Source organism: Nuphar pumila, chromosome 2, assembly GCF_984573655.1.
Source record: "Nuphar pumila chromosome 2, dmNupPumi1.hap1.1, whole genome shotgun sequence".
Taxonomy (NCBI): Eukaryota; Viridiplantae; Streptophyta; class Magnoliopsida; order Nymphaeales; family Nymphaeaceae; genus Nuphar; species Nuphar pumila.
In genome coordinates, this window is record NC_143250.1 from 112641019 (window position 1) to 112666334 (window position 25316).

Genomic DNA, 25316 nt, shown 5'->3' on the forward strand with positions numbered 1-25316 from the left:
TTTTGTGTATATATATATATATATATATTAATTATTTGCTACCCTCGTGAGTAAGGAACTCCCTAGTAAAAAGATGTAAGATTCTCATTTTCAGCTTGTTTTGCACAACTAACCCTTCATATGTGATTTATATCACTACAAGAAATCGGATCTTTATTGGTGCTAAATTAACATCAATAAAAGTTTGCCTAGCACCGGTATTTAACACCAGTAGTTTTGCCAATAAAAGTATTTCCAGTAAAACATTTATTGGTGCTAACACAACCCCAGTGAATAACTTTTTACTGGTGCTAAAATAGTGCCAGTAAAAGTATATAATAATAAAAACAAAATTATGTCAGTAAAAATTTGCTAGTAAAATTCAGCATTTAATGGTGTGCCAGTAAAAATGTTATTTCTTATAGTGTATATTAAGTTTAGTAGAAACTACATTTGGATCATTTTTTTTTCCAATATATATGTCAGATTTTATGAAGGTTGAAAAATCGATGAAATACAACAACAAACAACAACAACAACAACAACTACGCCTTCATCCCAAAACAATTGGGGTCAGCGATATGAACCAAAAAGAAATTCATTTTGGGTCTTCCACATGAATCCTTTTCCTCCAATCATTTCTATCCAACGCCATGTCCTCGGTGAGGTTCAAAGCATTCATATCCTTTCCTATCATCTCCATCCAAGTCTTCCTAGGCCTACCCCGACCTCTTTTAACTAATATATTTTCCCATTTCTCCAACCTTCTAACTGGAGCATCATTAGGCCTTCGCCGAATATGTCCAAACCACCGTAAACGATTCTCTCGCATCTTATTTTCAATGGGTGCAACACCTACCTTCTTACGTATCTCTTCGTTCCGAATCTTATCATTTATTGTATTTCCACACATCCATCTAAGCATCCGCATCTCAGCTACACTCATTTTTTGAATATGATGTCTCTTGGCAGCCCAACATTCCGTACCATATAGTAAAGCGGGTCTAATAGTTGTCCTATAAAACTTTCCCTTCAACCGCAATGGCATTCTACGATCGCACAGCACTCCAGTAGCACTTTTCCATTTCATCCACCCAACCTTTATCCTATGATTTACATCTCCATCAATTTCTCCATACTTTTGAATGATGGATCCCAAATATTTGAAATAATCATTCACCGGTATATCTTGCTCACCAAGCTTCACTACACTCCCATCACTACTTCGTTGCTTACTAAACCGACATTCCATATATTCAGTCTTACTCTTACTCAACTTAAAACCTCTAGCTTCCAATGTCTGTCTCCATAATTCTAACTTAGCATTAACCTCAGCTCTAGACTCATCAATCAAAACAATATCATCAGCAAACAACATACACCACGGTACATTTTCTTGAATTGATCTCGTAAGTTCATCCATCACTATCGCAAATAGGAAAGGGCTTAAAGCAGATCCTTGATGTAACCCAACCGTTATCGGAAAATTGGTTGTCATCGATGAAATACAATGAATCAAAATTTCAAACCTTAAAAAACATGTTTTTATGTCCAAAAACTATGATTCATGAGTTGATTCCTATTATTGTTACTATACTAAGCACATCCACGATTTCAGATTTGGTCAAATCAATCTCTCTCCCTACGAGTTTTAGATAGGGTTCATGTATATATATATATATATCCGACCAGTAGCTGACAAAAAAATAGCCTGGATGGTACCATCCAGAACAAGTACCCACACCAACCATTTTCTTGTCAGTCTCAGCCAGAAATGGGCAACACGTTGAACCCACATGAAGTCCACAAGATGTAGTGACCCCTCTGCTCCTGGATAAACCCAATTTTTTGTTGTGAAAAGTCTGCCTCTAGCAGATTTTTCACTAACCAAGTTTTCATCAAAACTGGGTTTTTGGCATCCAAACAAAGCCAAAACCCGTCTCATTGTTTTAAGTGGATTTTCACCAGCTTAGAAGACTGGTTTTTGGGTGTCACTTAAACGGAGCCTAAGTAAGCTATAGAAAATACATCCATGGGTTAGGATTAAACAAACACTGAAACCTTGTCCCTTTGATGCTGTTTTAAACAATTTATAAGATAAAACTGATTAGAAGCTACTCATTATTCTCTCTCCCCTTATATATATACACATATACTAAATATTTATACGTACAAACTCCTCTGGATCACCATGGGGTATTTTTTTATCCAAGCAGACATAATAGATATCCAAAATATTAGGGATCAACCTTTAAATCTTGTTTGTTTCAATGATTTTATGACCCACGAAAGTATAGAACGCTGTAGGCTGTTGAATTTTTGAGGGCCATAAATTGGATCAACGATATCGTGAGTTGGATCTTCTACATAAAAATCAAAGCATGACACAAAAAGGTGTAATCTTTTCACTATATATATATATATATACAGGGGCGTAGCTAGGATTCATGCGAGGGGGGGGGGGGGGTGGCAAATAGGGGTGTAGAAAAAAGAATGTGTGTGATAGGTGGTGGTTCGGGGGCAGCGCCCCCGAATTTTTTTTTTTTTGAGATAAACTAAAAATTGGCTACAATTATTAATAAAAATTTATTTCATATGAACAAATCAAACTATTTGCTGCAGTCAGGGCTGGGCTAAAAAATGGATAAAAAACTATTTCATATGGAATCAGGGATGGGCTAGGACTGGGCTTTAAAAAAAAAAATTAACTGTTTCCTGCCCCCCCTAGCTACGCCTTTGTATATATATATATATATATGTGTGTGTGTGTGTGTTCTCAACGTCTCTCTTCCTCTTCCCCTTCCTCGTCTTTGCACTCATAGAATCACAATAACGTAGGCTCATTCTTATTTGGCTGTATGCTAATTACAATTTTACAAGAATATTTTAACGTATTTACAAGGAGACATACCAACACTGCAAATTTTACAAGTATATATATATATATATATATATATAGAGAGAGAGAGAGAGAGAGAGAGAGAGAGAGAGAGAGCATATTAAGCCCCATTTTTTGTTCGGACCCATTCTGCCCCATATATAGTTTTGAAGTGTTTTATGGTAGATCTAAATCGTTAGATGTGTTTAGCATACTAGATTTAGTGAAAATCGACTCTTGGATCATGTTTTTTTGACGAAAAAATATAATTTTATGAGTAAAAAAAACTGGTACCCTTTATAGACATTGATTTTGGATCACCAAAAAAAACTGTATACGGGTCAGATCCGGTAATCCAAAAGTCGGTTTCCACTAAACAAAACCTATAGATCACATCTATGGTGTTAGATGCAAAAAAAAAATAAAAAAACAACCTTTTTTGAGAGGGCATAGCAGGACAGAATGAGGTGGGTATAATATGTTCATATATATATATATATATATATATATATATATATATATATATATATATATATATATATATATATATATGAACATATTAGGCCCCATTTCTCGTTCTGCTCCATAGGTTTTAGGTGTTTTATGATAGATCTGAGCCGTTAGATATGTTTAGCATGCTCAATTTATTGGGAATTGGCTCTTGAATCATGTTTTTTCGATGAAAAATATATTTTTATGAGCAGGGAAAAATTGGTACCTTCGTAGCCATTGATTTTGGATCACCGAAAAAACCTACATACAAGTCAGATTCCGGTGATCCAAAAGTTGGTTCTCACTAAACAAAAACCTATAGATAAATAAAAACTTAAAACTACAAATTTTGAATGGGCCTAACGAGACCTAACGAAAAATGAGCCTAAAGAATGCATTATATATATATATATATATATATATATATATATATATATATATATATATATATATATATATATATAGAGAGAGAGAGAGAGAGAGAGAGAGAGAGAGAGGGGGGGTCAGGTGGGAGGTGACCAAATAGAAGCCCCTAACAGACGCCTGTCTTTGCATCCCATCACGAGCTTGTTCCCCGACTCCTCCATGTCGTAACCATCGTTAAATAGTCCCAGGAGCATCTTGGCCTGGCAACGATTGAAGTTGCTGACTGGCTGAGGTTTGAACCCAGTCGACTCCATCCACTCAAACCAACTGTTCCTTTGCACCTGACCCTTCTCGAAGAGACAGGCCAACAAACCCTCTATCCTCGGACCAAGCAAGACCCTTTCGACCAACCCCCGGACCATCCCTTGGCTCGGGCAGCTTGCCTCCAACGAGTCGTAGACGGCCGAGTAGTGGTGCAGCAGGTCCATAAACCTTCCCACGGACCCTTCACCATACGAACCCAGCTGCTCCTCCACTAGGGTCACCACCTTTGGCCTAGGGTTCAGCATGTGGGCCCCATGTAGGAACGACTCCACTGAGCCTGGCAAGCAGCTGGGTGAGTGCGGCAGGTGCAGTATGCAGTTGACCACGACCGCTTCTCCTTTGACGAGCTTGACTGCACCAGGCCTGAAGTGATCGTTCGAGTCTAGCCTACACTGATTGAATGATAACGGCAGGCCAATCGATGTCGCAAACGAGACCAATCGGCGCCTAGTCTCACTGACAGATGCAAGAGAATTACGGCTATCATGGGCCCGAGTGAGTGCGGTGATGCACAGGCATGTGGGTGGGCCGATCTCACTGGAAACCAAGGCTTGCATGAGTGGGGCCCATTGTGCACCCTCCATGACATCGTAGTCGATAATGTGAACCTCGTGCTCGAATCGAACGGCTTCGATGATCGCCTGATTGGCCGTGAAGTGCCCGAATTTGATGTAGGGGGACATCTCTTGTAAGAGTCGGTACGCACCCAGCAGATCAACTTGTGGTGCATGTGGGTTCGGACCAGTTGAGCCTTCTAGGACATGCTATAGGCCTTGTGTGAAGTAGGCTGCTAGTCTCTCCATGTTGGTCCCTTGAGAAGGAGACACTAACTCCCGAAGCCTATCCAATATCACCCATGTGAGGTCCTTCCCTTCCTCATCTTCTCCACCAATAGCCTCAGCAGCTGCCATTAACAGATGCACCAACCTCAATCCTTTGCAGTCTCCTTGATCCACTGCCTAGTTTGCAGTGTCGATCAAACTATCCAATTTCGCTGCGACAATTGAGACACTGCTCACAAGTGTGCGCTCCTGTATAGGCGAGCTGCTGCGGCAGATCATCGGCTCGAACATGCCATCGCAGTCGTTGCATGTAAATCGATCCGAGTCAACCAGTGGAGACAAATTGTCACTGACCGAAAAGGGTGATTCGGACCAATCAAGCGGGTCTGAAACTGAAGAGATTACGATACATACCTTTTTATCGTTATTGCGGAAGTGGAAATAAGAATCTTTGATGTTTGTTTTTGCTCAACGAGTTCGTGCTCTCACTTGGAGAGAACGATGATCCACAGACCAAATGCCCACCAATTCACTAATATCACTGTTTTCTTCTTCTTTCTTCCACTGTGCATATTCAATCACTGTGTACATTCACAGCCAATGTGCATAGCCATTCTCTTTCTTCCTATTTCCCTCTTTTTCTTCCTGTGTATTCAAAATGAGAGAGACACAAAAAAAGGGAGGATTCGGTTTCCAAAACCGTCCCCTCCTTAAATGGTGGGCCGGGTTCGGATCTCGCCCATCATGGGCAGACCCGGTACCCAACCCAACATTCTCCCACTCGTACATGATGGGAAGAGATATAAGAAGAAAGAACACCAAAGGTGTTCATATGGTGAATAACATCAGGTATTCATACTGGCAAATGGACCGTGCGACCCGTGAGCTTAGGGAGTGGAGACATATTATGTACCGGTTAGTGTAACATAATAGTCTAAATCTGCAAACAATAAGATAACACAAGGTATACCTGCACAAGCCAAGTAAGAAGCTCACTGTGTCCTAGATCAAATACATTTTTCATATTCTAGCATACTGAATCCCTCTGCACATATTATAGTGCTAAGCTATGCTAGACAAGGCCTTTCATTATGCCACATGTTTCATCATAAACTCAAAACATCCCCAGGATGCGGAAAAATAAGCTAGCTTTTAACATGTGCATAATCTGAAAATGTCAAATGATCTTCCTTTCCAACTCTTATTCTTTGAATCAAGATAAGTTGCTTTCCCAGACATGTTCTTTTAGACCGAATCATACATGGCCTTAAGCAACATGCTAAAGTAGCAACACTCATCTTTCTCCTTAAAATAAGGTTAAAAGTCAATAAGGACATCAATATATATATATATCTATATCTATATATATATATTAAGGACTCACACAATGAAGAAGCAGGGACCATTCTTCATTTCCTTTTGTGGTCGACTTATAGTCATGGTGTGACATACGTGGTATGACTCACATATTATGGCAAGACTTTCTCACTCCAGTGAGTGTATGCATACACCATAAATTCTTTGCCGTACAGATTTTTATTAGTTCAGTTCCTCCCCGAGAAACTAACTTGAGTCCTTCAGGATGCACATTCTCATGCAATGTCTATCCAAGTCCTCAGATCTGGTCAACCAGGTTACCCTTGATATTTAGATATCAAGGTCGGTCTCTCCATATAGTTAAATATACACAAGACCTCATCCTAACCCAGTTAGGGCGATGCATCCCATATACGTATATATGGCGGATATCATAACTCATTGTACTCCCACTCTTTTGAGTTATAATCACATGATATCCCCAAAATCCGACATGCTTCTTAATTCAGCAATCCTGGATTTTGTTACATCTCATCTCAGCCCGCCCACAAGCAGCGTCTGAGGCGATAAATCCGTGTGAGAAGATTTATCTCAAACCTGGTAGCATACTCATATAGATGTGCAACATGCTATACAATGATCATAGAAAGAAAATATGAATAACATTAGCATATTAAATCTTATAAATACCCATAGATTTTACATGTTTAACATAAGAATCCCTATTGATTGGCTTAGTAAAGGGATCTGCCACCATATCTTGGGTATTAACATATGCCAAGGCAACCTTGCCTTTAGATACAATATCGCGCATATACTTGCATCTCATATCAATATGTTTGGTTCTATTGTGAAACTTGGGATCCTTAGCAAACACAATTGCCGCTTGATTATCACAAAATAAAGTCACTGGCAGTTTTGCTTCAGAAGAGAGTCCCAAATGTTTGATGAATCTTCTTAACCAAACACATTCCTGCACTGCGAACGATCCTGCAACAAATTCAGCTTTCATTGTGGACAAGGCTACACACGTCTGCTTCTTGCTACACCAAGATATAGCACCATTGTTCATCAAGAACACATAGCCAGACGTAGACTTACGCTCATCAGGGTCCCCACCCCAATCTGCGTCAGTATAGCCTACCACACGCATGTTACCACCATGGTAACAAAGAACTGAATCTGATGTGCCTTTAAGATATCTCATAATCCTCTTGACAGCCTTCCAATGGTCTTGTCCTGGATTAACTTGATATCTACTCATCAACCCTACTGCATAACATATGTCAGGTCGGGTGCACATCATAAGGTACATAAGGCTGCCTACTGCACTGGAGTAAGGGATTTTGGACATAGCTTCTATTTCTTTAGATTCCTTTGGACACATCTTAAGACTTAAATCATTTCCTTTTGCAACAGGAGTATCTATGGGTTTACAATCTTGCATATGAAATCGTTCTAAGACCTTCTTTATATATGATTCTTGTGAAAGAGAAAGAAGTCTTTTTGAACGATCTCTTTTTATCTCTATGCCCAGCATAAAGCATGCTTCACCCATGTCTTTCATTTCAAAATGAATAGACAACCATTCTTTAATGGTTTTTAGAAACTCCAAATGATTACTAGCCAATAAAATATCATCCATATATAGAGTTAGAATCACAAATTTTGGATCTTGACGCTTAAGATAAACACAGTGGTCCTCATCAATCATAGCAAAGTCATTGCTTATGATGGTCTCATGAAACCTTAAATACCACTGTCTGGATGACTGCTTTAATCCATAAATGGATCGTTTGAGCTTGCACACTTTGCGCTCAAAACCAGCAGTAACAAACCCCTCGGGTTGTACCATATATATTTCTTCATCCAGTTTTCCATTAAGGAATGCAGTTTTAACGTCCATCTGATGTAATTCTAAATCCATATGTGACACTATGGCTAACAAAAGGCGAATAGAGGTCAATTTTACCATAGGTGAGAATGTTTCATCATAGTCTATCCCTGCCATATGTGTGTATCCTTTAGCAACCAAACGAGCTTTATATCGCTCGATAGATCCATCAGCATTTCTTTTAATATTGAGAACCCATTTGCTCCCAATAGGTTTTCTTCCTTTTGGAAGATTAACAAGATCCCAGACCTCGTTGGATGCCATGGATTTCATTTCCTCTTCCATTGCCTTGTGCCATTCATTCCTTTTAGGACAAGATAGAGCATCTCTAACACTCTTAGGTATATTATCATCTTGGGGCAAAACCACAAAGGCTTCCCTTTCGATTTGGAATCTCCGACGAGGAATTCTCTTCCTAAGACTCTTTCGAGTTGTCAGATCTTCATCAAAATCAATATCCACTTGAGTGTTACTCCCACTATCCAATAGTGGTATAGACACATCCTCTTGTGTCTCTAAAACATGATGATCAATCTCTTTAGATTGATCTTCATCATCCAATTCATAGAACTGGAAGTGACGCTCTATCTCTCCCCTTTTAGGAAATTCACTTTCAATAAATGTGGCATCGCTAGAATCTATTTCAGAAATACTCCCATCAGTATTCTCTCCTAAGAATACATATCCTTTTGAATGTTCACAGTATCTTATAAAGATACACTTCTTTCCCCTAGGACCCAATTTTCCATATTGATGGGAAAGATTATGGACATATGCAGCAGACCCCCAGGGTCTGAGATAAGCCAATTCTGGCTTTCTGCCTTTCCACAATTCATAGGGAGTTGAAGAAATAGATTTAGATGGTACACGATTTAATACATGAGCGGCAGTTAATAAGCAATCACCCCAAAAGGAAATAGGTAAATTTGTCTGCGCCATCATGGACCTGACCATCTCTAAGAGGGTCCTATTCCTCCTTTCTGCAACACCATTTTGTTGCGGAGTTCGAGGAGTAGTTAATTGTCTATCTATCCCTTTATCATCACACAATCCCTTGAATTGTTCGGATAGATATTCACGTCCATGATTTGTTCTCAAAGCCTTGATCCTACGATCAAGTTGATTCTCCACCATGTTCATAAAAGATCTAAAGCAATCTAATGCTTCAGATTTATGTGTAATTAAATACACATGGCTAAATCGTGTATAATCATCAATAAAAGTGATGAAATATGAAGCTCCATGCCTCGTTGCCACATTCATTGGCCCACATATATCTGAATGAATTAATTGAAGAGGATAGGTTGCTCTAATTGCCTTTTCAAAAGGTAATCGAGTTGCTTTTCCAGCAAGACAATGCTCACATATAGGCATTTCAATCTTCGCATGGGATCCCAAAAGACCCTCTCGTGCGAGCCTATCCATTCTCTTTTGCCCTATATGTCCAAGCCGAGCATGCCATACAGATACATCCACATCCATATTATTAGCAGTTGAAATAAGTGAGAAACATTCATCATTAACATTCAAATTAATAAGTTCTATGTCCAACATATAGAAACCATTCATCAAGAAACCAGAAGCAACTGAAGTTTGTCCACAAATGATGTCAACATTGACATCCCCAAACACAAGTTTATAGTTTAACATAGACAAAGCAGAAACTGAAATTAAATTTCGTCGAATCTCTGGAACATGCAGAACATCATATAATAATAGAGATCGTCTTCCTCGCAAATCCAATTCGCAAGTCCCGATTCCTTTGACTTCTGCTCTAGTGTTATTCCCCAGGAACAACCACTTCGAACCAGATGGCATCTTCCTATATTCGACGAAGTTTGTGCGGTCTTTGGTCACATGGTCAGTGGCTCCTGAGTCTACAATCCACATAGGATTAGATTCAATAATTAGTGCACAACTACAAACATTTGTACAAAAAACAGGAGTCATAAGAGAATGTACCTTCTCCTGCTCATGACATTCACGAGCATAGTGACCCAAATTTCCACACTTAAAACATTTTGCATTTGTCTTATTTTTCTTGCTTCCACGCTTCCCAGAGCGCTGATAAGGCTTCTTTTCTTGCTCTTTGTCTTGTCCCTTCTTATTACCTTTCTTGAACCTTCTTGGTCCATAGAATTTCTTCTTAAAAGATTTTTGCTTTTTCGAACTTTCTGCCACATATGCCCTCATGCCAGATTGTTGAGTCGCTTCAAGGCGATCATTTTCCAGCTCTACATGACGGGCGATATCATCGAAAGTCTTAATACTTTCGTTATGAGTCATATTAATTTCCATATGTTCCCAACTGTGTGGCAGAGAACGAATCACAGCCTGGACCTGTTGTTCATCTGTAAGGGTATGCCCTGCACTATTGAGCTCTCTAATCATGTTTGTCATCTCCCTGAGATGCTGGCTCATGTTGTGCTGAGGGGACTTTCTTTATGAATCGAACCTGATGGTCAGCCTCCTTAGTTTTGTGGCTGATGTTCCCCCAAACTTATCTTTAAGGGCCATCCACATCTGTTGAGCAGTCTTATAATGCTCAAATTGGCACATGATGTCATCCTGCATAGAACATAGCATGGTGACACGCACAACAGTATTCATGCGCTTCCATTTCTCATAGGTTTCCATATCCTTACGAGATTGTGCCCCAGTACCAATTTCAGGTCGTTCCACAGTATGGTTGAGAGCCTCCAAGGCCTCAGCCTCCTCCAGTGTAAACTGAATCTTTCTATGCCATATATCATAATTATCACCATTCAGTTTTTCAATTCGTGCCAAGTCCATTATTGATTTACTTGGTACAGTCATGTCCTTTTAGATAAGAATAAAGAAATGCGCAAAAAATAATGTTATTCAAGCATGTTATGATCTCATCATTAGCACATCTATATGCAGTTATAATCACACGATTAGATAACATATAATTTTTTCATAGGGTGTGGAATCGAAAGATCACTACGTTCACAATCATCTCCCACTTTCCCTAAGATAATTATATTCATCTAAACTGTATTATGACTGTTTGAATAAGATATTAATTTATGGAATAAGTACTTCCAAAGTACTTAAAAAAATATCGTATAATCAATATGATTATATCATATTCATACACATTCATGAATAAAATATATATAATATATAATAAAATAGATTCATGAATGCCCGACTCATTCGTGGCTCCAACCATTAGCTAAAATGCTAAAATGCCTCGACCCACAAGGACCCTGGCCCTTCTAGGGTTCAAAAATTTTTTTTTTTCAGCCCGCATTGCAGTTCCAAGAACTCGGCCTGTGCCGCAAGGCCGGTCAGGCCGGGCTAAGCCGGCGGCCTATGCCGCAGGGCCAGGAGCAAACAAGCCTGCGGCTCGAGCCGCAAAACCAGGTCAAGCCGGACTGAGCCTGCGGCATATGCCGCAGGCTGGGAGTAAAAAAAATATCGGCCATTGCTGCCACAGGTCCTGGGCAGGCCTGCGGCCTGTGCTGCAGGGCCAAGGCATGACCTGCGGCCTGTGCTGCAGCATATGGTCCAAAACTGGGCCTGAGTTTTAGCAGCCCTTCTGGCTGCAGGTCAGACCCATCATGTTGGGCTGGCTCATGCCCAGCCCACGCCCTGGCCTAAAAACGTTAGCCCTAACCTGTCCCATGGCAAGTCGAGTAGGTTTGGCCCATCGGGTTGCCCTCGGCACTAGGGATGTAGACAATCCCCCATAGCATGCGTCCACCATGAACCTCTTTTGTTCCGACCATGAATCAACAAAAAATATATATTCGCAAGCAAAAACGAGCATCTAAAACCCATTGCTCTGATACCAATGAAGAGATTACGATACATACCTTTTTATCGTTATTGCGGAAGTGGAAATAAGAATCTTTGATGTTTGTTTTTGCTCAACGAGTTCGTGCTCACTTGGAGAGAACGATGATCCACAAACCAAATGCCCACCGATTCACTAATATCACTGTTTTCTTCTTCTTTCTTCCACTGTGCATATTCAATCACTGTGTACATTCACAGCCAATGTGCACAGCCATTCTCTTTCTTCCTATTTCCCTCTTTTTCGTCCTGTGTATTCAAAATGAGAGAGACACAAAAAAAGGGAGGATTCGGTTTCCAAAACCGTCCCCTCCTTAAATGGTGGGCCGGGTTCGGATCTCGCCCATCATGAGCGGACCCGGTACCCAACCCAACAGAAACTCTAGCTGATCCTTAGTCTCCATGGTAGTTATGGTGTTTGTGGTGGCCTGCAGATCAAGTAAGAGTCGTGTAGGAGGGAAGAGAATGAATAGAGTTATAGAACTATAAAGGGAAGGAAGATTTAGCGGTGGTGAATCTGGTCATGAATAAGGTCATGGCTTGCTCCTTTTGAAGTTTGAATAAGGCTTTCTCCTTTTTGCTTCTTTGTCAAGACTGAATTATTATGAGTTTGGACCACTGGGATTATCAAAATGAAAAATCTAAGCTGGCCAACCTTGTCCTGTATGATAATTGATTACCAAATGGGGCATGTGCATCCTGTCCTTGTTCTTCGTCTCTCTCTCTCTCCGTTCAAATATGAAAAAGATTTGTTATTCGTTCCCATGTAAGAACCACTTAGCAAATCTTTTGTTTCAGTTTCACAGTTTTTTTTCTTTCAGAAGTATTTTAGTCATCATCTAAAGTTAAACACAACTAGTTTAATATATATATACCATCCAATCGAAAGAAAGTACAAACCGTCAAAACTACTTTTAAAAATCGATTTTAAAAGTGTTTTGGGCACATATGATCAAAAGAATGCAATCTTCATGGTGAAAGTCCTAAGAACCGGCTCTTGTTGCAAATATTTTCGATGTGTAGACTTAGCCATGGTTTATTTACTGTGTTAGCAAGCTTCTTAATTTTCAATATATCACAATATTTAGTTTTTAAGATCATAACAAAAAATTTAATATCTCATAATTCACCAAGATAAGGATGGCTTAGAAATGGCTCAAAGCATCATATTGAAGTCAATTTTAATACAAGAAAATAGCAAATAGAATATGCAAAACATGAACTAGCGGATAACTTTTGCTTTTGAAAATAAGATCCATGTTAATTGAAAGCATAAAATCAAAAGTTATGGTGATTCTCTACAGAAAATAGACGCTCCAAGTTGGTTATATAAAGTAACTGATTTGACCACCGAGGTGGTATCCCATGTGGTAAGCAGGGTCCTGTGTCAAGCTGAAGGCCCATGATCGAATCCCTCCGCTACATGGAGCCGCTGTTGTTCTGGTAGGGGTCCCCCTAACCCCAGCTTGCCTTTAAAAAAAGAAAATAAGGTTTTACTTAGCCATCTGTGAATAAAATTATCAATTGATGGATGACAGTGTTGCTTGACTGAGAGACAAAGGCAATAGTACTTGCAGCACAAAGAGAAGCAAAGGTAACTACTACAATTCCCATAAGTGTCAAACCCTTTGTGTTAACGAGAGCGCGGGATAAGTTCTTGTTCAGCCGAAGTTGGGAGGACAAGGGGTGTGCCATGAGTTTATACTGTCAGGAAAGAGATGTAAGTACGACAGACTTAGTAAACAAGACTAGGTCTCTTATCTCCAGGTTGGTTTCCCCATCCTTCATGGGAGAAAAATCCTTGTAGAAATCATAGTAACAGATATAGGCGATATTTTGAAATTATAGTAATAATATAGCTGAAAATTCATAAAATGATATTAAAGGCAAAATGTCACACGTTGTTTTGAAATATAAAAAATTATATATGATACAATATTATCATGATATTATGAGTTTCCTTTTATTTTTTTTCTTTTTTCTATATCTTAATTGTGTTTTCCTTTTTTTATATTTTTACTTATTTCGTTTATCATATCTACGTTTTATTATCTAAACATGTTATTTTGTACTTATTTCTACTATTTTTATATTTTTATATTTTTATATTTTTATATATTTTTTAGGCAGTGAGTTTTTCTCAAAATTTATCAACTATACATATATTATCGCGATAAATTACCTGGACAAGATTTGCGTCTATATAGTAGGGGAGGGGTTTGAAGATGTTATTCTTTACTTGTTGCAGGTTTGGAGAGGATGTATGAGAGGGGGTTGGAGATGATATATGTTTTTTAAAATGTGTTTGTTGGGTTTGAAAAGGATGTAAGGAAGGGGGTTTGGAGAGGATGCATGTTTGTTTTTTTAAGTATATTTGTTGCATGTTTTGAGAGGATGTAGGGGAGGGGTTGAAGAAGATGTATATTTATTTTTTGAAGTGTGTTTCTTGTAGGTTTGGAGAGGATGTAAGGGAGGGGGGTGGAGAGGATGTATGTTTATTTTTTGAAGTGTGTTTGTGTATGTTTATATTTGGATGTATATTTAAAGTAAAATGTTTGAGGGTGTTGAAGAGGATGAATGCTTGAGGAGGTTGGATTTATATTTGAATGTATGTTATGTTTGAGGATGTTTCAAGTGTATATTTGAATTGTATGATCCATTTGTTTAATGTAATGTAAAAAAAAACTAAACTAATATAAAAATTTTATTTTTGCAGGAGTGTCACCATTATAGGCCTTAACCCTATATTGTCATTAGAACTTATAAAGGTGACTTAATTGTCACCTTAATATACTATACCGGCGACTTACTTTTCGTCGTTATAGACTATAACAACAAGTTAGTTATCCCTGTTACAGGCTATAACGATGACACATAAATGTTGTTGTTATATTATTATAGGGTGGGTTGCCATTATAGGGTGGGTCACCACTATTGGTTTACCCAATTTCGGTGAGATTCTTCGTCGGTGTTGGATCACGCATTAACAACAACTTATAAATGTTACTATTATTACTCAACTAAGGCTAAAAATTGGTGGCAGCTTTTTATCGTCGTTATACACCTATAACATCGACAAATAGGGCAATAGTGATGAGAAAAGTCATCGCTATCGACCCTCATCCTTGTAGTGTATGGTGGAAGTTAATCAGTGTTGATTATCTAATTGTCCCCCAAAAATCAAATTGATATGTTGACATTAGGCCTAGGAAATGGTTTGTGTTCGGGTCACAAAAATTTAGCTTAAACTCGTAAAATAGGTTTGGCAAGCCAAACACGAACAACAAGTGCTTGATTCAGCTCGTCCCAATGTTTAAGTATTCATAGATATATTTTAGATATGGTTTATATCACATAGTGTAGTGTAGAATTAATGGTTGACATATTTGATTTGTAAGCACAATAATTTAGAGTTTAAATTCAATCACTTCCATCTTGTAAAAAAGTTTTTTTTTTCATACGTAAGCTCATTTCAACGGGTTCAGGGTTCAAAATTCTATGCAGTTTTGAAATAATACATTTTTGCATGAATGAGCTAGCTTGAACTCGGTTTGTTTAGGTGGGGTGCCTTATGAGCTCAAGTCCAGCCGGGCTCACCACAATTATAAGCCAAGCTTGAACTCGTTAAGCTCGGCTTGTTCAACTTGTTTACCAACCCGACCGACTTATGAGCTTAGTTTAGGTCGTTATAAAGGACTCAGAAGTTGTCTTTTCCAAACCATAGTCACAAATCTGGTCCTCTAGAAAAATTCTGTAATTGAAAATTTTTATTAGATTTTCAAAAATTATGTTTAGATAAAATTTTAGAAATGTACCAATATATATATATATATATCATAGTTTTAAAATCTAATGACTCGCCACTCGGTTCCTCCATGATTGACTTGTGACTCATCCGCGTCATGTGAACTTTATATTTTATATAAAATATGTAAATATATGTATATACTATGTATATTTTATAGCATATTACTAATATATTGTATATAATATGCATCTGTTTAATGTATAATTTTATTAATATATGTATAACCATCTTTTTATTATATACATAATATTTATATTATATTTCATATAATATATATAATTATATATATAGATATATGACTCGGTCGAGTCATGCTAATTAAACTTGGATGACTCAGCCGAGTTAGCCCATGACTTGCCAAGTTTTGTTCATTTCTGGGTCATTCACTGGTTTGACCCAGTAAATGACTGATTTAAATCAAGTTGACCCTGGGTTGACTCAATGAGTTTTTAAAGCATGATATATATATATATATATATATATATATATATATACATATAATGTCTTGTATCGATGAATAATTGGCTAAAATAACTACTTACATTTTTTTTTTGAGAGGATACAAAGTTCATTTTTTTAGATATCACATCGTTTTCAGTAAGACATCAGCCATTACTATCAACGATATTTGTGACAAAGCAATGGCAATTCTTGAAATAATGGCTAATAATAGAAGAATGATAAATAGTTTTGGCAATGAATAAAATGACACAATATACCCTCAACTAGGGCTGGAAAACAAGATGAGTTGCTTAAGCCCAAGACAAACAACCAATGTTTGGCTCGGCTCATTAATTAATAATAAACATATACTACATTTTATATTTTACAACATAGAGTCTAGATGGTTGAAGCATTTTTCTTGCAAGCAATAAGTTTAGAGTTCAAATCTCATTGTTTACAAGTTTGAAACAGCTATTTATTTCATAAATGGGCCATCTTGGGCTTGGCTCAGTGGTTTAGGGTCCAAATTATATGATGTTTATCTTTGGAAAATATATCTGCTTGTAAATTAATGAGCTAAAGCTCCTACTCAGCTTGTTTAGCTCGCACTCTCAAGCTTAGCTTATCTCAATACAATAAAATGAGCCAAGCTTGAACAACCTTTGTTTGGAGAGGGTGGTGTATGTTCACCCCTGATGATTCACTGAATCCCACGTCTGTGTTCGAGGGTCCCAAAAAGCACCACGTATATAAGCACATGGGGCTCGTATTCCCGTGTATGTTGACATCACTTAGCATTGGAGTCTAGTTCGGTTGCAAAGACTTAAGTACCCTTTCTTGCTATTCTTGACATAAAACGATGGTTTGAGAAAATGACAAAAATGTCCTTTATTCAAAAAAGGAAAACAAACGGTTCAAAAAAAGGACAAACATGTCCTTCATCCAGAAAGTCGAGGATGATGTTGACTCTTCAAAGTCTACACAACGAAACGAACCTTAGCCGACGATCCGATGGTGAGCCGGCGATCCGATGGTCATCCAGCGAAACGAACCTGAGCCATCAAAAATGTCTGTTTGAACTTTTCATCGTCATCTTCTTCTTCTTCCTTCTCTGTAAAACACTGTAAAACCCTCTCTCTCTCTATAGAGAGAAGAAATCAAGGGAGGCAAAGAGTTCCCCCTAGAGAAGGCCATGAACATCAACCCTCTCACTCTCTCTCCCTTCTCTTTCTACTTCTGTGCACATCCAGCAAACGATCCTACATTGCTCCATCAAACACCGACTGACCTGCACACTGACTGTAGCATCGTTCAACTTGATTCATTGTGGAGTCTGATTCAGAGTTTTTGCCCTTACAGGAAGAGGGTTTGGGGGCTCCTCCCAGCGTGGGTAGCATCGTTCAACTTGATTCGTTATGGAGCCTGATTTAGAGTTTTTGCCCTTACAAGAGGGGGGTCCGGGGGCTTCTCCCCGGTGCGGGTCATGCTTTATTGCTCTTTTTCAATAGTTAAAAGAGGAAAAGAAAATAAAAAATTTATACAAGGACCTGCGCCGGGGAGGACCCCCCGGACCCCCCTCCTGTAAGGGCAAAAACTCTAAATCAGGCTCCACAAAGAATCAAGTTAAACGATGCTATTCACGCTGGGAGAAGCTCCCAAACCCCCCTCTTGTAAGGGCAAAAACTCTGAATCAAGCTCCACAACGAATCAAGTTGAACGATGCTATACACGCTGGGAGGAGCCCCCAAACCCTCCTCCTATAAGGGCAAAAACTCTGAATCAAGCTCCACAACTCATCAAGTTGAATGATGCTACCCACACTGGGAGGAGCCTTCAGACCCTCCTTCTGTAAGGGTAAAAACTATTCAAGTTGAATGATGCTACCCACGCTCGGAGGAGCCCCCAGACCCCTCTCGTGTAAGGGTAAAAACTCTGAATCAGGATCCACAACAGTCAATATACAGGTCAGTTGGTGCTTGATGGAGAAATGTAGGATCTTCTGTTGGATGTGCACAGAAGCAGAAAGAGAAAGGAGAGAGAGAGAGTGAGAGGGTTGATGTTCATGGCCTCCTCCAGAAGCGATTTCTTTCTCGGATAATCCTGCAGTGTAGAGACTGGGTCTTAAATAATCATCTTCGGAGCACTTAAGTCTTTACAATCACTCCTTTTCTAGAATCGTTATTTTTTTGGCACCAATGGAGGAGAGGGTACTTAAGTCTTTGCAATCGCATCAAACTCTAATGCTAATTAATGCTAACAAACATGGGGATACGAGACACACAGGCTTAAATATGTGGTGTTTTTTGGGACCCCCGAGCATGAGATGCCCTGTTCGGGGGGGGGGGGGGGGGGGGACATATAACTTGCTTCGCTTTGTTTGACTCATTTACCTGCCCTACCCTCGATCTAGGATTAGGAAGGGGGGTCCACCGTTCACTACTCTTAGCGACCAGAATAATGGAGGGTAGATGAAAGTGATAAAATGACGTTAATGATGATGACATTGCCTTATGATACTGGAATGTGAGTCGAAAATTAAGCGAGGAAGGACAGGGAGTTGTTAGGATATTCCTGCCAGGATAGCATTTTGGCACACCATCCACCTGAAATGTGTGGCACTCGAATGATATATTTAGTCGGGCATATTTTCTGGCGCACCAATAAAAGATCATTTTCACAAGAGTTAATATAATTAGCACCAGTGGAAAAGTAAGTTATACTGGAGCCAAACATAGTATAATAAATTTTTCCTAGTGTGCAGAGGAAGTGCCCTAGAAAAAAGTTTTTACTGGCGTGTCTGCTTGTGCCAGTAAAGATTAGTTTTTTCTGATGCAAATAAAAAAGTGCGCTAGTAAAGAAACAAGAATTTTTAAAAGGTCTTTATTGGTACTAGGTTGGTGCTAATTTAGCACAGAGTAAAGGTCAGATTTCTTGCTAAGAGGCATAGCTGAACAAGATGGTTCCTGCTGCCTAGGTCCTTCCCCTTGCCGGCCTTTTGATCGACAATGTTATTGTGGCAGAAATCGTAATTCCCCAATACCCTTGTTGTAGAGGGCTTGAGCTACATGTTTTTAGGCTACACTGGAGTCTATCTTTAGAGATAAATTGGGTTGTTCTTGAACAACCTTTGAGATCGTCTCTTAAAGTAGCAGTTCCAGAGGCCCTCCAAGGTACGTATTTGGTGTTTCAAAATTCACCAAATCATCAATGCCCCCCATGCAAATGAAGTGTGTGGCACACCCTTTGATTTTGTGTGACGCATTACTTTCGTATGGCCCACTAATGATGCCCTTTTGTCTCAATGTGTTGCATGGCTTGTCGGTGACTCTTCGTTTGCCATCTCCCGGCCCCTTTAACCCTAGCTCATACCCTCCCTGCTGAACCTATGCCCTACCTTCTTGTGATGACCCTCCCCTAGATGGCTCAACTGGTTGCCCTCCTACTATATTCAATCATCCCCATCCACCCCATTTGGACCCCGACTTTACCTCTACCACTTCCTTCTTGCTCTCCACCAGCCTCGCTAGTTGTTAGTACCTCATATGGTTGTGGCAGTGTGTCTATCAACCCGCTGGTGCTTGCCCTTGGGGATGAGCGACCTTCGATCCTTTCTTAGTTGGTTGTGTTTGTTAAGGAAGATGATACAAACATATAGGAGAAAAGCAAATAAAGTTGGCGAATGATTTGGCAATTGGTCCTAGTGATTTGGTGAATCAAGCAAGTGGTCTAGAAAAGCAACAGTTTAAACAGATAGGAGAAGAAGAAATTGTGACAAAGAAAATCAAAGGAGCAAGTGTTGTCACCAACCATTACCTTCAAAATAAAACAACAATATAGAGCAATAGGTCAACAGAAAAGTAAAGACAATAGGTGATTCAAGATGGCCTTTCCACAATATGGAAGAACACCAGGATGGCACGCCCCACCCTATATGGAAATTGTAATCCTAAAAAAATATAGCAACAGGGATTCAATGCAGAGTAGAAAGTTTGTCGTGTGAGAAGACTTTCTTTATTGAGTCATGTAGTCTTCTTGTATATTAATGGAGTCTCTCCAAAAATTGTGTAATAGAGGTAGAGAAAAAGAAAAGACAAAAAGAGAGAAAATAAAAAGAGTGTTTTTCCTTTCCATGGATATAGTCATACATTGTTGAACCACCTAAACTCTGTGTACGTTATTTAAGAGTGTTGAGTGTCTTTCATATCTCTCGCAACCTTTACATGCACTACAAGAAAAATGCGTATTAGCGACGGATGTTATCCGTCGCCAATCCATCACAAACTCTGTCGCTAGCATGTTTAGCGATAGATTAGCGGTGAATTATCGACGGATAGCGGCTGCCGCATAATCCTAGTCGCTAAATTGCGACAGACTTTATTTGTCACTATGTCGTCACTACATAGCGATGGATTAACGACAGCTTATGTTCGTCGCTAATTAGCGACGGCGTAGCAACAGATTATATTCGGATATAAATCATCGTTAACTTTTGGTCGACAAGTTAGCAACGGATTAGCGATGAATTAAAGGCCATCGCAAAATATTACCTGATTGAAATTGGCGACGGCTTAGCGATGGATATAATATGTCGCTAATCCGTCGTAAAATTTAAAAAATAAAATAAAAAAAAGAGCCCTGAGGCATGCACCTCATACGCCTTGAGGCGCACATAATCCTTTTTACAACAAGACTTTCAAAGAAGCTCGATGAGGTCGACTACCTCTGTACGTGTTGCTGCATTGCATTATAGCACACTTACTCGATGCCCAGTAATCCTAATTCCATCTAGAAACAACAAAAGAAATCCAATTAACAAAGCAAGCATCGTAGTTACGCGACAATGTGATCAGAAGAAACTTTGAACACATAAATCAATGAAGACGTAGATGACAACCAAACCAAGAACCCCTAGACGCGGAAATAAAATAAAAGAGCATCCAAGAAACATGATTCGATCAAATCTCATCATGGATTTGAGTTCGCCGACCTGCGACCGTTCAATAGCCGGTTGAAAAGTATGAGCGGAGGAGGCTAGACCGGTTCTCGATCAATTTCTCATCATGCCTAGTGGATGATGAGGGTGACGGAGAGGAAAGCGTGGCTAAGACTCTGAGGCTTCAGTTGAAGAGGAAGAGATTAGGGCACAGATCAATGCAGGGAGACGAGGAAGGGGACGACGAGCTCCCCAATCCAACCAGCATCGACAACTCTGACTCCTTTTCTTCCTCGTGTTCCTCCGCCACGAAGTCACATTTCGGCTGTCACCTACGAGGCTTCTCGGGGAAGCTAGACGATCTGAAAGAGAAGCACGTCGTCCGACGCTTTAATCGAACGACTGGGTTGGTTTAAATTTTGCACAGGGAGAGAGGGAAAATTTCAACCCTAGATGGGTCAGTTTAAATTGAAAAGTAGCGACTGATTAGCGTGGGAATTTTTTGTCGCTAATTAGGGACAGATTAGAGACAGAAAAATTCTGTCGCTAATTCCCTCGCTAATTAGTGACAGATTAGCGACAAAAAAAATCCTTCGCTAATTAGCATTTTTTCTTGTAATGTTTGGTGACGAAAAAATATCGTCGCTAATCTATCGCGACTTAGCGACGAAAAAATTTTCGTCGCTAAGTTGCGATGGAGTTTGAGACATATTTTTTTCGTCGCCGCTAATTAGCGACGAATTTGCGATGGAACTTTTTTCGTCGCTAATTTCGCAAATATTTCAAATGCTAGCGATAGAGAGTTTTCTCTTGCTACTCCATCGCAAATTTGCGATGGGAAAAATCCACCACTAATTAGCATTTTTTCTTGTAGTGATGGTATCAAAGCAGGTACGATCAGTCAAGTAAAATCATCCCCTTCAATGCACTCTACGTTTTATCATGGCCAGCTTCAGCTTGTCAACTAGTTTAAATTCTTCTTCCAGCCTTGTATTGTCCACCGACCCTGCTCAGTGAAATGCCTTTTTCAATTTTGTCTCTATCAAGCTTGATCGTTCAAACTATTTGCTATGGCGATCACATATAGAATCAGTCATGTATAGTTAATACCTAATCAAGTATATGGATGAGTCTTATCTGCCTCCAAATCAGTATATTGTTCAAAGTAAGCAGTCATCTTCTAATGCAGATTTTTATTCTTGGAAAATGACATATCAATTGGCCCTTAGTTGGATAAAAGCTACAATCTCTTATCTTGTTCTGGGTCAAATCATAAGAATCTCCAATGTTCGGGAAGCCTGGATTGCACTGAAACATTCATATTCATCCTAGTCTAAGTTAAGAATTCTTCAATTAAAAGAAGAACTCTAAAATATTAAGAAAAAAGAAAAATCTATAGTTGAATATTTCAACCATGTCAAATTTATCGTGGATTCTTTGAGTGCTATAGGTGGAGAAGTCAAAGATGAAGATCTTATTCTTCAGGCTTTAATGGTTTTCCTTTTAAATACAAAAGCTCTTTGTTGACATTTTTTATATGCTCCATACTCAAGAAAAGAGACTTGAGTTATTTATGCCTAAGCGATCACACCAAGTGGAATCCACCTCTACTGCTTTCTTTTCGTAAAAAGGTAGAGGTCGTGGAAATAACTTTTGAGGTTGTGGAGGAAGAGGTCGTAGACTTGGTAGGAATGCTTAAAACAATTTTGAAGCCCATTTTTTTTTAATCAAGCTCCCATTTCTAACCAAGATGGTTGTGCTGTTTGTTAATTTTGTGGACACAAAAACTATACGGTTCGCCAGTGTTATGACATACCCAAGGCTTTTTCTGCCATGGCTATGAGCTTCATCTCCTAAGATGATATTTGGTACCCTAATATTGGTGCCACAAATCATATGTCCTCTGAGGATCATGATATGATAGATAAGAAAGAGTACAAAAAAAATGACTCCATCATGGTTGAAAACAATGTCAATCTGCTAATCTCCAATTCTGGTGATATTACCCTAAACTCAGACTCAAAGTCTTTTATTCTAAAAGATGTTCCTTAGGTTCCCAATATTAAAAAGAAACTTTTATCTATGGCCAAGTTTACATGACAATAATTGTATGTTTGAGTTTACCTCTAATGGATTTACAAGGAATTGCAAAAAGGTATCATCCTCAAAAGAGAATTAAGTAGGACCGTCCTATACACGTGGCCTCTATGGTCTTATGATGAGAACTTTAGCTTACTATAGTTTGTTGATGATTTTGTGTTGTTTGAGGAGGCCACCATCGATCAAATGTGCCATTTTGCATGCATACTCGAGGCTTTTGAGTTGGTGTCAAGTTTGAATATCAATGAATGAAACTACAAGGTTTTTCCTATTTAACCCATGCTCTCACAACCGCAACTGTAAGTGTCATTTTTAGTTGCAGGATTGGGTCCATGCCAACCAAGTACTTGGTCTTCAGTTGCACAATAATCTAATATGGACCCCTCGTTTTTACTACCTCATGACCCAGATTCAAACCTGACAGCTCCAACTCATGCAGAACCGGGCCCTGCAACCACCACTATATTTATTTCTGATCTATGGGTAGATGTCTGAGCGATTTGCTTAGCCCAGGACCAGCTGGTTTATGCATTGAATCCTGCATTTTGTAATGAATCAGTTTGTGGCCAGTCTACAGAACCGGATTCATCTATTACACATTGCACTGAACTAGTTCAGTGCATGCACAACACCACATGTTGCTGACCCTTACTTGGTCATGGTGTTCCTGAGTATGGGTTCAATGTCAACTCTGGCCCTTGAGCGAACCTCACAGAAACCAGTCTTGTTGGCAGCATCTCCATCGAGTCTCCCCTCACCTAGCCACAGTCTTCAACCACCATCAGTTAACACCTCACCGAGCCTGCCCCGGCACGCTGCATCATCCAGTTAGCAGATGGGCTATGACCATCCTATCAACGATGTCGATGATGAACATACCCTAAGCGGAATCCTCAATGCTATCAAAATCAGATTTTAGATTGGCAAAGAAGTGAGTTAGTACTAGACTCAGCATCGGTTTCTTCCTCATGTTGATGCCGCTACAATGTAAGGTTGGAAGGGGCACCTCTAATTCTGTTGTCAATGAAGATAATGATGTGGAATGCCTGAGGATTGTTGAAAATAAGAAAGCCTTTTATGGAGGATTTATGGCGGAGGTGTTCTTATGCGGTGCGGCCAGCATGAGATACCTCAGGGGCATCCCCTTGTTGCTTGGAGGGACAACTTAGAAGGCAAGGTTGTGCATGTTGGGTTGTATTCAATTTCTGTTTTCTTTTCAAGAGGGGAATCCCAGTTTGCCTTACTTTTATCGTCAGTTTACGGGCCCAACACTGGCACTTCTAAAAAAGAGTTTTGGGCTAAAGTAAAGAATATAAAGGCGGCGCTCGATCCAGATATCACAAGTAATTGGTGCATTGTGGTGACTTCAATTCTATTCTTCGATTGGGTGACTTGAATCGTGTACAACTCTTCACTAGAAATATGCGTCAGTTTGTAAATTTTATGGATGAAGCTCATTTGTCAGATCTACATATGGAAGGTTCTAAATTCACATGGTCCAATAAGAGAAAGCCACAGTGATATGGAAGCTGGACCATGTTTTGGTATCCTCTAACATGATTCTTCATCTTCATGACTTGCAATCATCGGTGGATCCAATGGAGATTTCAGACCATTCCATGATTTGGATCTCTTGGGGGGGGGGGAAGGGTATCTTCTGCAAAAACTTTGGCTTTAAGCTTGGAATGTGGTGGTTTCGGGAACCCGAATTTAAGGATTGCTTATGAGAATGGTGGAATTCAGCCCCCTTATCCAGATAAAGATATTGGAGCCCCCAAAGAATTCTTGCAAAACTAGGGTTCATGAGAAAGAATCTCACTGAATGAAATAAAACTAGATGTCTCGCAAAATTCAAGGACCTAGATGAATTGCAATCACTTGAGGAGACTACCCTTGACATTTAAGAGGCAACCAACTTAAAAATGAAAAAACAAAGCCTTGTAAATCTTATTAGCGAGTGGCGAACCCGTGATTGTATGAGATGAAAATAACGGGCTAAGACTCATTGGCTAAAGTCGGAAGAAATGAACTCCCACTATTTTCATCAATGTGCCTCTTCAAGGAGGGTGAATGAGCTTTCTTCCTTAGTCATTAATGGGGTGACACTTGAAGGTCAACAAATTCTACCACATGTTATTGACTACTTCAAGGACCGCTTTTCAAAGGTTGTGGTTGCA

At 39.3% G+C, this 25316-nt stretch overlaps 1 pseudogene; it reads right to left on the reverse strand.

The window, feature by feature from the left end:
• Positions 1-3852: 3852 nt before the first annotated feature.
• Positions 3853-25316, reverse strand: part of LOC149846775 (protein NODULATION SIGNALING PATHWAY 2-like) — a 32763-nt pseudogene continuing 11299 nt past the window's right edge.